The 16,846-nt window shown below is 43.8% G+C and overlaps 1 long non-coding RNA gene and 1 pseudogene across 2 annotated transcripts; one reads left to right on the top strand and one right to left on the bottom strand.

The window, feature by feature from the left end:
• Positions 1 to 2,207: 2,207 nt before the first annotated feature.
• Positions 2,208 to 11,498, bottom strand: LOC132376856 (uncharacterized). Of its 2 annotated transcripts, XR_009506444.1 has the most exons (4): positions 10,727 to 11,498; positions 10,486 to 10,546; positions 4,141 to 4,187; positions 2,208 to 3,431 (listed from the first exon to the last, which is right to left on the bottom strand). It is a non-coding gene; the product is annotated as an uncharacterized LOC132376856 (long non-coding RNA). The 2 variants fall into 2 exon arrangements; XR_009506445.1 differs by lacking the exons at positions 2,208 to 3,431; positions 4,141 to 4,187 and adding an exon at positions 4,237 to 4,518.
• Positions 7,003 to 7,711, top strand: LOC132376855 (RING finger protein 11-like; annotated as a pseudogene).
• Positions 11,499 to 16,846: the final 5,348 nt, after the last annotated feature.

Here is a 16,846-nt window from a genome sequence, read left to right as displayed (position 1 = left end):
TTTGAGGCCCAAATGCCTCTGAAGTCCTCTGTATTTGCAGATGCCCGTAGGCGGCCAACCTGGCTTTCAGAGCACAGCATCCTGAGGTTACTGGTGGACGAGATCAAACTTCTGCACGCGCCTAAATATTAACTTGAGGGGCTTCCTCCATTGAGCAGGGCACGTGCCGCCTTTTGTAAACATCACCATCTACTGAAACGCATGAGAAAAAATCCGACGGAAGCGTCCACTCTCACGGGTGAGAGTGGTGGGGGCACGCGCACTGGGCAGCAGCTCCAACAGCCACAGGACGCAGGCGCCCAGGGGTTCAGAGGCTCCCTGGGAGGCCTCGTGGGGCAGCTCGAGGGAGTGACGATGGGAGAGAGCGGCAGGGCTGGGCGTGAAAAGGAATGCAGTGGGGAGAAGGGAGAGATGGAGACAGTGGATAGTGACTATGGGAAAATGGGCAATTTTCATTTTCAAAATTATTTTTTTGAGATGTCATTCACATGCCATAAAATTCACCTTCTGAAACTGCAAATTCAGTGTCATTTAGTACATCCACAAGCCTATGCAACCATCACCGGCATCTAACCCATCACGTTTTCATCACCCCAAAAAGAAGCCCCCTTAAGCATGAGCAGGCACTCTTCATCCCCTCTTCCTTCAGCCCTGGCAACCATTAATTTGCTTTCTGTTGCTATGGTTTTGCCTTTTCTGGACATTTCATGAAATAATACAAATGAATGTGACCGCTGTCTCTGGCTTCTTTCACTTAGCATAATGTTTTCAAGTTCGTCCATGTTGTAGCATGTGTTAGTACTTCATTCCTTTTTATGGCTGTATAATATTTCACATATCCACCACATTTAAAAAATCCATTCATCCACTGATGGGCATTTGGGTTTTTTTCACTAATAATGTCCATTTTTTGAGAGTTTATTCTGTGCCAGGCAGCACCAGGCTGAGTTACTGACCTTACTTCACAGATTAAGAGGCTTGGAGAGTGTGAAGAGTTTGCCCTAGATTAAGAGCTAGCAATTGGGGGAACTGGGGTTTGAACTCAGGCAAACTTCAGAGGTAATAGATTCACATGACAGAACACTAGAAAAGGTACACAAGGGTATTCAATGAAAAGTGACCCTTTTCCCCACATTCCCCAGCCACACATTTCCCTCCTCAGAGACATCTGCTTTGGCCGTGCTGTGGATCCTTCCAGAGAAATATTTATACCCCAACATTTATGTATCACAACTTATTGACTAATCTGTCCCACTGATTTGAAATGTCACTTTTATGGTATAACAGATTCTTATACGTATATATATATATATATATATATTTTTTTTTTAATGTATTTATTTATTTATTTTTGGCTGCTTTGGGTCTTTGTTGCTGTGCGCAGGCTTTCTCTAGTTGCGGCAAGCGGGCTTCTCATTGCGGTGGCTCCTCGTGTTGCCGAGCACGGGCTCTAGGCGCGTGGGCTTCAGTAGTTGTGGCACACAGGCTCAGTAGTTGTGTCTCACGGGCTTAGCTTCTCCATGGCATGTGGGATCTTCCTGGGCCAGGGATCGAACCCATATCCCCTGCATTGGCAGGAGGATTTTTAACCACTGCACCACCAGGAAAGCCCCTTATACGTATTTATATTTCTCTTTTCAGAGCTGTCCTGACTCTTTCTTGCCTATCTGTTATGTTTGCCATTTCTCTAAAATTCTTTTTATCTTCTTTTTGATTTAAAAAATTTTTTTCCTCTTCTTGTTTGTTTCTCTTAAGGCATTATCCATTATGTTCATTCACTCGTATTATTTTATTTAATTTATTTAATTAATTAACTTATTTATTTTTGGAGGTGTCGGGTATTAGTTGCAGCACGTGGGCTCTTTGTTGCAGTGCGTGGGCTCTTCCTTGCGGCTCGTGGGCTCTCCAGTTGTGGCGCGTGGGCTCCAGAGTACGTGGGCTCAGTAGTTGCGGCGTGCGGGCTTAGTTGCCCTGCAGCATGTGGGATCTCAGTTCCCCAACCAGGGACCGAACCTGCATCCCCTGCACTGCAAGGTGGATTCTTAACCACTGGACAACCAGGGAAGTCCCCACTCTTGTATTATTTTAAATTTAGTCCTCATTTCTGAAACTTTTTTCTTTTATTTTGAATTCTGTCTTGAGTTCTATCATCTTACCTAATTCTGGTTTATGCTGTTCTTTCATCTTTTTTTTATTATGGTAAAATATACATAAAACAAAATTTATTATTTCAACCATTTTCAAGTATACAATTCAGTGACATTAAATACATTCACAATGCTGTGCAACCATCACCACTGTGCAAATTCAAAATAATTATGTCAAAAGATTGAGCAGGACATCAGAAAGATGGAGGCAGCAGCATAGCTTCTGAATCTCTCCAAACCCTTTCATGGAAGAAGATCAACTAAAACCAAACACCCATAGGTGGCATTTATCAGCATTTACCATTTCCAGAACTTTTCCACCATCCCAAACAGAGACTCTATAGCCACTAAACAATAACTTCCCATTCCCTCCTCGATCCATGTTCTTTCATCTTTCGCATTGTTTTTCCTAACATCTTTTAGCCCACTTTGAAATAATAGGTTACAGTTTTGATCTGTTTTGTGGACCTGTCTTTTCCAACTTGATTTTATTGTCTGAAGACATGCTATTCTGCTCCTTATTCTCTTTTTTCTTACACTACCTCTGTACGGGATTTGATCCCAATCCTTTTCTGTTACTGATTTTTGGATGAAAAAAGTTTTACAGCACTTTGAAAAGGTGGTGCGAGGCCATGTGGAAACATGCTCTTCATGGCTGTTTCATCAATGCTTCACTTATACTGCTTTGGAATAACTGTTTTCCAGGAGGCATAAACCAGTGGGCTTTACCATTGGACAGAGTGCAGAGAAAGGACCCCACGAAAGCTGATCACCTTAGCAGAAATGACTTAGTTATGATTTCACCCAAGATTGGTCACAAACCAGCCTGGGAAACTCAAGGCACCAGAGACAAGGCATAATGCCATCTTTCCTTCTCTCTGCCTCAGCTCTCAAGGATTGGTCACCTCCATGTTATTAGTAACTATTATTTGGTTTCTGTTCATAATTACTATCAGGAGACACAGCACTTAGGGGCCTAATTACACTGCCCAGCTACGCACCATTCTTCTTCATCTTGGCTTCCTGTCCACCAGCAGGAACCTGATTTAGTTTTGTTCTCCCTTCACCACAGCCCAGTAATTTTTGTGCATGACTCTCAGTCTCACCAGAATCTGTATCTCTCACTCTGCCCCAACATTCCACCCCATCACTCGCTCCCTGAAGTGTACTCTAGAAATTTCGGTCAACTGGATATTTTACCACTGTTCACCATCTCTTATGAAACCAGAAGACGAGCAGCTTTCTTATGGAATGACGGAGAACTTGTAAAGATAAAACACCAGTCTGCAGGAGAAAGGGAAGAAGAGAATGATGGAAATCGTTTCTGCAAAACTAGTTTTACATTACGTTTTGTTTGTTCCTGGTAAAGAAACTGAAATCTTCTAAACATTAAAAAAAAAATCTAAACCACTAAAGTCAATAATACAGGAATATAACTTTTGAAAAAAAGTTCTTTGGCTGCGCAGCATGTGGGATCTTAGCTCCCCAACCAGGGGTTGAACCCACGCCTGCTGCATTGGAAGCGCAGAGTCTTCACCACTGGACCACCAGGGAAGTCCCAGGAATATCACTTTTAAAGGAGAAGTTATAAACCCCTTGGTTCTATGAACTGGAGATTTTTAGTAAGAAGTCATGTATTTTAAATGACTTGGAGCTTTAAAGGAAGGAAGGAAGGAAGGGAGGAAGGAAAGAAGGAAGGAAGAAAAAGGGACTTCCTTGGTGGGGCAGTGGATATAATATCAAAAGTAAATTAATTAATTAAATAAATTTAAAAAAGAAAAAAAAATGCTGAAATCCACTGACTAATTATTCAGGCTATTATATCTTGCTATTTCCAGATACATCCCTTTATAAACTTTTGGTAAAAGGTTATCGTATGTCAGAACAAATGAATTACAGACTTTTCTATTTTTCCAAAATTTGAGAAATTCCCTTACATTTCTCCCTTCAAATTTTATAACAAGGGAAAAGTAGTGACAACCCTTATACTTACATTCAATTGCATCATCTGGCCACATGCCTTCTACATCAATCAAATATCTACAAAACAACAAAATTCGAGTCATTTGTAAATAAAAAGGAAAGAAAATCAAGTTTTTGCAAAAAAAGGTCCAATTGTGCTTTACAAATACAGATAGAAAAATCCTAAGAAAATATCAGCATATCTAATCAATAATTATTAAAGCATGATATATACCATGACTACAAAAAGGCTTTATTCCGGAGTTTCCCTGGTGGCGCAGTGTTGAGAATCTGCCTGCCAATGCACGGGACACGGATTCGAGCTCTGGTCTGGGAAGATCGCACATGCCCCGGAGCGACTGGGTCCGTGAGCCACAACTACTGAGCCTGCGCGTCTGGAGCCCGTGCTCTGCAACAAGAGAGGCCGCGATAGTGAGAGGCCCGCCCACCGCGATGAACAGTGGCCCCCGCTTGCCGCAACTAGGGAAAGCGCTCGCATAGAAACAAAGACCCAACACAGCCAAAAAAACAAACAAACAAACAAAAAAAAAACAGGCTTTATTCCAAGGACCAAGGATGCAAGGATAACGCAACTTTAGAAAATCTATTAATATAGTTATTTACATTAATACAACAATTTAATCAATAAATGAAAGAGAATAAAATACAGGACCAAACTGGCAGATGTTAAAAAGTTATCTGATAACATACAACGGTCAGTTTCGGTCAAAATGCTTTGTACACTAAAAACAGGAGACTTAATATGACAAGAGTATTCATCAAGAACCAACAAATAACAAAAGACAAATTAGGACAAATATTAACATCATATCTAAAAAACCCTATCTAACCAACCATAGGAGCCAGAAACTTAGGAATCACCATCACTGACAGCTATTTCTCCCTCACCCTCATCCTCAACCCACCACCAGTGCTGACAATGATACTGCCTACATACCTCTAGAATCTGTCCACATCTTTCCACCAAAATGACCACCATACCCTGGTCCAAGCCACCATTATGCCCAATTTCTACACAAGTCTCCTAACTTGCTTCCTCGCTTCCACTCTTTCTCCCTGCAGTGTATTCTCCACTCGGTAGCAAAACGATAGGTTGAAAATGCAATTGGGTATGTTCCACACACTCACCTTCAACAAAAATAGTTCAATGGTTTTCTATTACTCTTCAAGTCTGAAACCTTAAACATAAGCCTGCACGATCGAGCTCCTACCCACACTTGCAGCTCCATTATGATGACATGCTCCCCCAACGGCCCCACCTTCCTGGCCAGTTCCTCCAACACAGCATATGCTTTCCTCTTAGAGGGTCTTTTGCTATTCCTTATGCTCAGAAATCTCTCCCCAACGTCCCTATCTGGTTAATACCTACTCATCCTTCAGATATCAGCTGAAACATCCCTAAACCTTCTCTAATCTCCATGATGAGATCAAATCCTCCCTAAAATATGCTCTCATGGTACCATGTCCCTCTCCTTGGCACCTGTCAGAGTTGTAATTCTACATGCAGAGTGTGATTCTTGAATAGCTATTCCCTCTCTGGACTGCTAGAATTCACAAAGGGCAGGCAGGTCAAGTCTCCTCACTCACAAAATTTCTCAAGTCTTTTTGCTAGCACCCAGCACAGTGCTTAAACATAACAGATGCTCAATACGTGTTTCCTGCATGAACAACCATACATTGGTACAGTGTAGCAACACCCACAAAAAGCATAAGGGCATAAACTCCTTGATGCAGAAGTCCCATTCTGAGTGAAGTTAACTGAGACAAAGCATATATATTCAAAGATGTTCACACAGGAATGTTCATTACTTTGATGTTTTATAATATCAAAAACTTCTGACTTGTACATGTTCATCAGTAAGCAAAGGAACAATGCAGCCTTAAAAAAAAAAATAAACCGATCAACAAAGGATTAATCTCCAAAATATATCAATAGGTCATGCAGCTCACTATTAAAAACACAAACAACCCAATCAAAAAATGGGCAGAAGACCTAAATAGACATTTCTCCAAAGAAGACATACAGATGGCCAAGAAGCACACGAAAAGCTGCTCAACATCACTAATTATTAAAGAAATGCAAATCAAAACTACAATGAGGTATCACCTCACACCGCTTAGAATGGGCATCATCAGAAAATCTACAAACAGCAAATGCTGGAGAGGATGTGAGGAAAGGGAACCCTCTTGCACTGCTGGTGGGAATGTAAACTGATACAGCCACTATGGAGAACAGTATGCAGGTTCCTTAAAAACTAAAAATAGAATTACCATATGACCCAGTAACCCCACTACTGGGCATATACCCAGAGAAAACCATAATTCAAAAAGACATATGCACCCCAATGTTCACTGCAGCACTATTCACAATAGCTAGGTCACGGAAGCAACCTAAACGCCCATCGACAGGTGCACGGACAAAGAAGATGTGGTACGCATATACAATGGAATATTACTCAGCGATAAAAAAGAACGAACTTGGGTCATTTGTAGAGACGTGGATGGACCTCGAGACTGTCATACAGAGTGAAGTCAGTCAGAAAGAGAAAAACAAATATTATATATTAATGCATATATGTGGAATCTAGAAAAGTGGTACAGAAGAACCGGTTTGCAAGGCAGAAATAGAGACACAGATGTAGAGAACAAACGTATGGACATCAAGGGGGGAAAGCGGGGCAGGGCGGGGGTCGGTGGTGGTGAGATGAATTGGGAGATTGGGATTGACATATATACACTAATATGTATAAAATAGATAACTAATAAGAACCTGCTGTATAAAAAATAAATAAATTTTTTAAATTCAAAAATAAATAAATAAATAAACTAATTAAAAAAAAAAAAAAAAAAAAAGAATGAGGTTGGGAGACTGTCAAAACAGCACACAGATCACACACTCAAGCCCCGGAAGATGGGGAACTGCCTTAAGTCCCCCACTTCGGATGACATCTCCCTGCCTCACAAGTCTCAATCCGACTGGGCTAGCTTTGGCAAGGGGACGGAGCTGGATCAGGAGCTGCTGCTGCCATATCTGGATCAAGTTCCAGTTTTGGTCTCTCATCCAACACCTAGTCAGACTCGCCTAGCACCTCAGCTGAGAGGAGCAAATTAGGATAGCTCAAAGAATAGGCCTCATACAGCATCAGCCTGAAGGAGTTTATGACCCTGGAAGAAATGGATCAGAAAAAAGGATCCGGGGGACTTCCCTGGTGGTGCAGCGGCTAAAGACTCCACACTCCCAACGCAGGGGGCCCGGGTTCGTTCCCCGGTCAGGGAACTAGATCCCACATGCATGCCGCAACTAAGAGTTTGCATGCCACAACTAAGGAGCCCACCGACTGCAATTAAGACCCGGCGCAACCAAATAAATGAATAAATAAAATAAAACAAATATTTAAAAAAAAGATCGGGGAGTGTGTGATCTGTATGATGCACTTTGTTTATGAGAACCCAATTTGATTTCTGCTGTGTATGCAGATCACCTGGGCTGTACAGATGACTGGCTGATGAGATCCTTCACGTGCCCCTCCTGCATGGAGACAGTTGATGCAGCACTGCTTTTGTCCTACGAGACTAACTGAGCCAGTGTCTCTCACCTGACTTCAAGTGAACCATCATTTTTGGTGGTTTTGATCTTTTGTGGTTGAGCCCAAAGAGCCAGGGATTAGGAATTAAGATCATGCATGAAAGTTTCCTAAAAATTCCTGAACGGCTGCAGATGTTGGGGAAAAGCACGTGATATTTTAGAAATTTAGGGGGAAAAAGGAGGATGGTATTTTTATGTAAAGCCTTCACCCAGTGTTGAAAAATATAATTGTTATTTAGATCTTGTTATTCCTCCAGTACATAGGAATTGTGTAAAGTGTTACAGCAGCTGTATATGTTTCAACTGTGTGCCAAAGATTAGGATAAAGATAGTGGTTGTTTTTCCTAAGTGAGATAACTTTCTTCTTCCCCCTACCCAAATTCTTTTCTGAAGTTGCTGGCATTTGGGTCAAGGTTTTATGAAAAGCCACATTTTAGAACACTGGCACAAAAAAAGGAGTTTTAAGCTGGTTTGCATAGTTCTTTTTTTGTTTTAGAATAAACATAGAGCACTTATATTTTTTACTTTATAGGAACTCCACAAGTTAAGGTCCCATTGTTCTTTTGCTGTGATTCTTGTTACTACTGATGTTGCTGTTTTCTGTCTTTGCTGGTTCTTTCTAATCTACCATTTGTCATTATTGGCATATGATCATCTCAGGGTCACAAGATGGCTGCTGTAAAACCAAATATCATATTCTCACAAAACAAGGAGGAAGCAGAAAAAGAGCCCAAATGGTCATTTTCCTAATGCCTATTTATCTTTTCTCAGAGAAAAATATCATTCTCATAAGCACAATAACAGCCTTCCCTTAATTACTCATTTGCCAAAACAGACTGATATGACCATTCATAAGACAATTCATGGCAAAGAGGGATATGATAATGATTGTCTTAGCCTAACAAGGATTTATCCACTCAAGCTGAATGCTTCACTCCTCAAAAAAGTCATAAAGTTCTATGAGCAAGGAAGAACTACTAAGTGACTGTTAAGTAAACCATCAGAATTGTTTGTCCAAGACCATACGATTCTTTCTTTCCACTGGAAATGGAATTCATTGCCTTAGGTCTTTTTCAATAGTGTACTATTACTGTTGGGGCTGGCTCTGTGCTTGAAAACCAGCTGAAAACCAGTTATAACCTGTTACAAGTGCTATATCTGTTTGCAGTTAAGAAATGCAGAATTCAAAGTGATCTCCTAGCTTGTAAGCCAACTGAGATTCACTGTCCCTCTTCTATAAAAAAAAATGAGCTAATGTGTCCAGAAACTAACTCTAGTAAAGTGGGGTTTAACATTACCCTTTCTTATGAGTTTCGTCAAATTATTTTGGTTGTTAACATGGTGATAATTAAAAGTCAAGGTAAATTTTAAATATTAAGAATTCTGATGTATTGAGCTTGAATTATGCCACCATGCTTATGTAAAAATGAAAGTGGCACCATGGTTACACTGAGAAAAGTTTCTCAGTTGTAACCATTTTGATTTCTTCTTTCCTGTGACCTCCTTCCCTGTTGTCTTGAAGCACAGCAAAAGGATACTGCATGTCTTCTTACTGTAGTGCTGAGGTTACTGAAGTTATATAAAACACATCTCAGTCTCTTGTTTCTTGGAAGGAAAGTCCTGCTAGTTGACTGACAATTCTAAGCAGGGAGAATTAAGAGAAATGTGTTTCATGTTTTGCACACAAATGAAGAATTTGTATAATCACGACTTCACAGCTGTGATCTCAAAAAAGAAGGAATTTCTCTCTTTCTATTTTTCTTGCAATTAACGTAAGAACACTCTAAATCTCTAAGCTTCTGAAGCGTTAGTAGAGATGGTCTAGTAAAGATGTAGTTGTAATGTTTTACCCATTTAGCATGTGTTTATTTTTCCTTATGTACTCCAAGGTGACATATTTGTTCAGCTCAGTGATCTTACAGCTAAAACAATCATTCATTAGTAAAAGGAGAAGCAATCTCAACCTAACAAATCAGAAGTGTTTCTTATTATTTTATACTGAGTTGAATATTTGACTCTTAACACTTTTTGCTACATACAAAACACAAGTCTCTTGAAGGGTTCCTCATAAGTGCATTATACAAGGATTTAGTATGTCCTAAGCACTTAAAGATTTGACATTCAACTGTAGTAGTATCCATGTTGGTTACTTTTCTTACGAGCCCCATGATGAGTTGGAGAAACACTGAAAGAATTAAGAGTATCAGGTTCTATTAAATTGTTACATGTATCTTGCTTAAGTTTGTGCTCATTTATTTATATCCAACTACATAAAGCAAATTTGGAGGAAAAAAAAGAATAATAAATAAATAAGAATGAGGTCTCCAAATATTGTCAGACGAAGATGTCCTCCATATATTAAATTATAAACCAGAATGTCTAAAACACTATACCATTAAATCACAGGTACAGTCAGTTCTGTATATCCAACGGTTCCATAACCTGCAGATATGGAAGCCCGACTGTACTACACCATTTTACATACGGGACTTGAGCATCCGAGGATTTTCGGATCCATGGGGAGTCCTAAAACCAATCCCCCTGCAGATACCAAGGGACCATTGTATATGCTTATATCTGCATTTTTTACGTCTGAAAAAATATGTGCTAAATTGTTACTGGTGGTAACATCTGAGTAGGGGGCAAAATTGCCTTCCACTTCATACACTTCTCTGACTGCATTTTTTGCATTCAGCTTACATTAGCTTACATTACTATTGTAAACAGAACAATTTAAACATGCTCTGCCTCTTGGGGTTGGCAACTCACCTGCACATGAGGTAGCCAGTCCTGTTGAAACCATGGGTACAGTGGACACCAAGAAGTCTGTCTAGAAAACAGGGAATATGGAATTACGTAAGCGAAGTAGATACACTAAAAACGAGTTATACAATTTTCTGAAGAGTAGCCTTTATTAGTTACCACAACACTACCACTATCCTGAAAAGGAAAAACTCTGAAGAAAAGAGTGTTTTTGCAGGAACGTACTATAAAGAATTAACTACTATACCGTCAAAATTCATTGTCTCTGGGAAATTTTGCATAGCCTCCAATCAGATGCAATAGTGTGGACTGGAGAATGCCCATCAGGAACTGATCTGACTATAGAAAAAGGGAGTGGAAAAAAAAAACAGGCTATCAGAAGAACAGAATTTGTTTTTGAGTGAAACAAATGGAATGCCTTCACTTTTAATGCTCAATATTAAAAAGAACAAACGGTTTCTGAAGGGCTCTTGGGGTCCCCAAAGCACTTCCATTCCTTCTCTCCTTCACTGCTCCTCACACGCCACGGGTCTATGTGCCTGGGGAGTTCTCGGGTTAAGTAGCACCGTTCTTATTTCACAATGAAAAAGTAAGGCTTGAGAACGTTAAGCCCAAGCTGCAGAGCAGGCAAACAGAAAAAAGACTAGAATCGAGTCTCAGATTTTTCCAACGATGCCACAGTATTTTGTGGTCCAGGACTTAAAAAAAATTATATGAGAGAGTAAATAAAAAACAACAACATGTAGCTGATCTCTGCAAAAGCTATGTCTGTGACTAGGTGGTGTCTGGCATTCGTCATCTCCTGCCTGGAATACTACCGCCCTACAATTCTAACAATCTCTTCTATTTCAACTGATCCTCCACATGGAAGATGTTCTCTCTCTAAAATATAAACTTGGCTGGATTGCTCTGTTGCTTAAAAATCTGTTGTAGCAATGCAACTTCCCTAACACGAAGCGTCTGCAACTTCTCCAGAGTCTCTGCCCCTGCCGTCAGTTCGGCATCGGCTACTGGTACCCCTTTCCAGACACTCATGGGTAGTGCCTACCTTTACCAACATTCTAGCACGACTATGTTATCTGGAGTTACGGACCACAGCCAGATCTCCACTTCAGCTGCTTCCTATCCAGGTGTTCTTGAGTGGGACATCACAGCAAGCACTGAAAAGAATTCTTCTTCACTCGGAGACTTTACTCTGGCACTCACTGACCGCCACACAGCTGCCTCCTCCATGTTTCTGGCAGCCCAGTATGATAAAACTTCAGACGCCAAGAACATGGTCCCTCTACATCCATCGCTTTCTGCCAGCCTTGCTCAGGGAACACCATCTCAGATTCCAAATCAGGGGCAGAGCCGCCTGCCACTTCCCTGCCAGGAAGGAAGCCAGGTATATTACTATAACCAAGGCACACTGGGGTCTTTACTGTATGGAGAACTTGGCTCCTGCCCGCAATCCTACGGCTCGGCGTCATACACAGGAAGTCGGGCCTCTGGGCAACCAGAAATGGGAATGGGACTGAAGGAGATTCAGCCCACAAATATCCGACCACCAGCTTCCACCTCTGCAGTCTGCCACCCTGTGCCTGCTCAACGCATCACAGAAACAAGTTTTCAAGGTGAGTATAACAAACGCCAGAGAAAGTTGAAGAATGAGGTCGGCATTCAAAAATGGGGTCAAATCGACAGCTGGGAAGGGGTGTAGAGGCAGGTAGAATTTAGATCCTGAGCCTTTAATAACCACTACCTTCGCTCAGTGCCCTCTGTTTTTAGACTCTACATGAGAACACCTAGGGCTTCCCTGGTGGCGCCGTGGTTAAGAATCCGCCTGCCAATGCAATGCGGGGGACACGGGTTCGAGCCCTGGTCTGCGGAGATCCCACATGCCGTGCAGCAACTAAGCGCATGTGCCACAACGACGGAGCCTGCATTCTAGAGCCCGTGAGCCTCAGCTACCGAAGCCCACGTGCCTACAGCCCATGCTCCGCAACAAGAGAAGCCACCGCGATGAGAAGCCCGCACACCGCAAGCAAGAGTAGCCCCCGCTAGCCGCCAACTAGAGAAAGCCCGTGCACAGCAATGAGAGACCCAGTGCAGCCAAAAAAATAAATACGCAGAATAAATAAGTTCAAACAGTAAATAAATACATAAACATAAATTACAAAAAGAAGAACACCTAATGCAGGTGGGAAGGTGGGAGGGCCACTGTAGAGGTCATCTATGCTACATGTACAAGAACCCCGAGAGCACACCAATCGGTACCACACTTTTCACTGCTGTAGCCGATCGTTCCCCCTGTACTGCCACACTGTAGCACTCCCTTCCCTCATCTACTGCTATAGTCTCTTTGGAAGGTGTTTCAGAACTCTTGTTATGAGAGTGCCAGTTGAACTGTCCTCACTTCCTTCATTTATACCAGGATTGAAGACCTTGTGGTCCGAGATCCTGTCCAGAGAGCAAGCAGGCTAAGACTCTGTCTTTGCTGATGTATTTCATCAGAAAGGGCTCTACCCCCTCTCCTAGTTCATGGTGTGACGTGTTCTTGGCCTCTCGGGAGAGTGGGGAGAATGGAAAGGACCCTATATGAGAATATGCTAGGCTCTGTAAAACATTTCAGGTTTTTAAAAATAAGACTCATTTTGTATTGGACTTATAACAGTCCTATGAAATACAAAGCGAGCCGAGAATCAGTGACAGGAAAGGCTCACCAGTAAGAATTACAACAGTCACCGCTTACCTCGTAGCATAGGGCACTGTCCATGATCCTTAAGAAGAGTTAGTAGAAATGCCTTGCCCATCTTGCCCCTGAACCCCTTGAAAGGTACATGACTGCTGTGTTGGTGTTTAGGGGGAGCATCTCACTTACCAGGGACTGACTTCTCCCTTGATCCCTTTGTAGGGATGGAGACCTCCCCCCTGGTGATGAAAAATTCCCTGGGATTGCAACCTCCAAGCCAGACGTTTTGTGTGACACAACGTCAAGAACTCCCCAAGTCCTGCAGTAGCAGAAACAGCCACATACTTGAGAGTAACCTACCATCTGAACTTGGGGACATTTCAGTGACAGCTCCAGTCCAGAGTGCCAGGCGTCTCCTGGCCCTGCCTCCAGCTCCAAGCCAGGGACAAATAGAGAGTAAGCACGTGGATGATATCAAAACCAAGCTTTCAAAGCCTCTGGATGCCTACCAGATCCCAACAGAGAACCAAGATCCTCCACTACTCCCTTTAGGAATCCCTGATATTCACCAGCCGCTGGCCTGCACCGATCCCCTCAGCCAAGAGGAGCAGCCTGGTTCTGAAAATGCTGATCTGGGAGAGAACAGCCGGAGTCGTCAGGACCTAGGGACACTTGAAAATGGGACTGAACCTAGCAGTGGTCTTGCAGACATTACTACACTGGCGGAGGATATTCACCTTCCCCAGCTCTTTAATCCTTTGAAAGAGCTTGATCAATCCCAAGGTCCCCACGTGATCAAAGCTAAAGACACCAGAGCCATTAAGGTGAATCAGGTGCAGGAAAAGCCAAGTGTCATAAAGGTTCCCTCTGATCAACCCAGGAAGAACAAACAGAAAGCCTCTGAGCCTATCAGTGGCGCTCCCAAGGCCAAAATCCAGCCAAAGAATCCAGAGTGCCTGTTAGGGGGAGAAGTGGTTACCTGCCACGCTGCAGTCAGTGACAGGGCTCCTGTGAACACGGCCAAGCACTCTCAAGGCAAACCTCAGAAAGCTGCATCCAGAAAGATCAGCAAAACTAAGAGCCACGGGCAGGAAAAGACCAAAAGGACCAGAGGGAGAAACAAGGCTGAAGAGAACAAGCAGTCAGGGAACAAAGTCAAGGCAGAAGAGAAGCCAGCAATCCCCCACACGAAGCGAAAGGAACACCAAACTGAGCTTCTCCAACAGAGCTTTCAAAAGCCTCGAACCTCCCTTGGCGTGCGCATGCTGGAGTCTGTGAAGGTTCTTCATGCGCTGGGGAAGAAGAATGAGACGAAAACTGGGCTCTCTTCCTGTCGGCTCTTGGGAAAGTCAAGCAACCCCAAAGACCCCCAGCCACCCCCAGCTATCCAGCCATGGCGGCATACCCCACGTGAGGGGAAGGGTCCTGAGAAAACGCAAGTCCAAGCCCAGAAACCAGACAGCAGTGCTGAAACAGAGTGTCCATCTCCAGCCCAGTATGAGCGGCCTCCTCCTGGGAAGGTCAAGTTGATACCTCTGCCTTTTTCTGCCTGGGACAAGCCTCAAGCTCGACCCGCTCCTCGGAGGCCCCAGTCTCTGGCCTCACATCGGCCTGCTGGGGCTTACCGTGCCCAGCCTGGTTCTACTGACTCAGCTCAACCTGCTGCAGTCAATTCATCCCAGCCAGCTCCTGCCTCTTTGCCAGGCCCCGCCAAACCAGCTCAGCCAACTGTGACCAACCCAACCCAACCGGCTTGGACCAACCACACCCAGCCTCGTGTCCCTCAGTCTGCTGCTCCTAGGCCTGCACCCTCCAAAACTTCATCTGGCCCTCCTCTCCAGCGGGAGCCTGTTCCCCCTGCTGTGAATAAGCGCCAGGCCCCACCCAAGCTCCAAACCCAATTTCTACTCCAAGACTTCAGCAAGCAACGAGTTCCATGGAGGGAACCCAACGTGCCTGAGCCAGTCATGTCAAAGCCCATCGAACAAGAGCAGAGGCCAGAGCGAGAGGCCATGAAGAGGCGGGCTCAACAACAACGGGAGAATGCTGCCAGATACACCTCTTCGGGCAAGCTGCAATTTTTCACCGAGAGGGAAAACGAAATGGAAATTGCCGACTACTACGGATACGTCAAGTGAGAGCTGCTAGGATTCTTGGTGCCACCTTGGCTACCAGCTGTTCTTCCATACACAGGTAAGACAGGTATAGAACTGAATAAGTAAATGGAATACAATTAATAGACGAGTAACAAACCTTTCGAATTTTCAGATGCTGCTAACTGGGGCGTGAGAAAGGAAGGACTGAAAGTTGGATGGGAGAATGAAGGAAAGGGGGAAAAACTGAGCAAAGAGGAAGGAACTTGGCCCAGGGCTAGGAAGGCCAAAAGAGACGTATGGATTTAGGAAAGGAAGCAGGAGTGAGGATGAAATGGCAGAAGTAAAAAGCAGGGTCAGAGGTCTGGGTTGAAAGAACACAATTGGAGTAGAGTTGAAGGTGACAGAAGAGGAGTCTAGGTTTACTAGGAGAAATAGAAAAAGTCTCTCGGGGACGCTGGCCTTAAGTCTCACAACCACCAGATAGGTATTTCAGAAAACAAGAGGTTCAGGACACATCTCTGAAAGGTCTGAGTCGCCTTATTCAGGTGTGACTGTAGTGGGGGAATAGGGAAATCTACCAGAGAAGTGGCTAGGGCTCAGAGTTATCCTAGGGGCAGCTGACGACAGGGGCAGAGCCAAGGGAACTGCTGGATCAGGAGGCCCACGGACAAATCAGGGGCATAGCCGCCTGTCACTTCCCTGCCAGGAAGGAAGCCAGGTATATTACTATAACCAAGGCACACTGGGGTCTTTACTGTATGGAGAACTTGGCTCCTGCCCGCAATCCTACGGCTCGGCGTCACACACAGGAAGTAGGGCCTCTGGGCAACCAGAAATGGGAATGGGACTGAAGGAGATTCAGCCCACAAATATCCGACCACCAGCTTCCACCTCTGCAATCTGCCACCCTGTGTCTGCTCAACGCATCACAGAAACAAGTTTTCAAGGTGAGTATACAGACGGCAGAGAAAAGTTGAACAATGAGGTCAGCATTGAAAAATGGGGTCAAATCGACAGCTGGGAAGGGGTGTAGAGACAGGTAGAATTTAGATCCTGAGCCTTTAATAACCACTACCTTCTCTCAGTGCTCTCTGTTTTTAGACTCTATATGAGAACACCTAGGGCTTCCCTGGTGGCGCCTGCCAATGCAGGGGACACGGGTTCGAGCCCTGGTCTGCGAAGATCCCACATGCCGTGCAGCAACTAAGCGCATGTGCCACAACGACGGAGCCTGCATTCTAGAGCCCGTGAGCCTCAACTACCGAAGCCCACGTGCCTACAGCCCATGCTCCGCAACAAGAGAAGCCACCGCGATGAGATGCCCGCACACCGCAAGCAAGAGTAGCCCCCGCTAGCCGCCAACTAGAGAAAGCCCGTGCACAGCAATGAGAGACCCAGTGCAGCCAAAAAAATAAATACGTAGAATAAATAAGTTCAAACAGTAAATAAATACATAAACATAAATTACAAAAAAAAAAGAACACCTAATGCAGGTGGGAAGGTGGGAGGGCCACTGTAGAGGTCATCTATGCTACATGTACAAGAACCCCGAGAGCACACCAATCGGTACCACACTTTTCACTGCTGTAGCCGATCA

Source organism: Balaenoptera ricei, chromosome 13, assembly GCF_028023285.1.
Source record: "Balaenoptera ricei isolate mBalRic1 chromosome 13, mBalRic1.hap2, whole genome shotgun sequence".
Taxonomy (NCBI): Eukaryota; Metazoa; Chordata; class Mammalia; order Artiodactyla; family Balaenopteridae; genus Balaenoptera; species Balaenoptera ricei.
The sequence above is the reverse complement of the archived record's forward strand: the minus strand, read 5'-3'. Positions and strand labels throughout refer to the sequence as shown.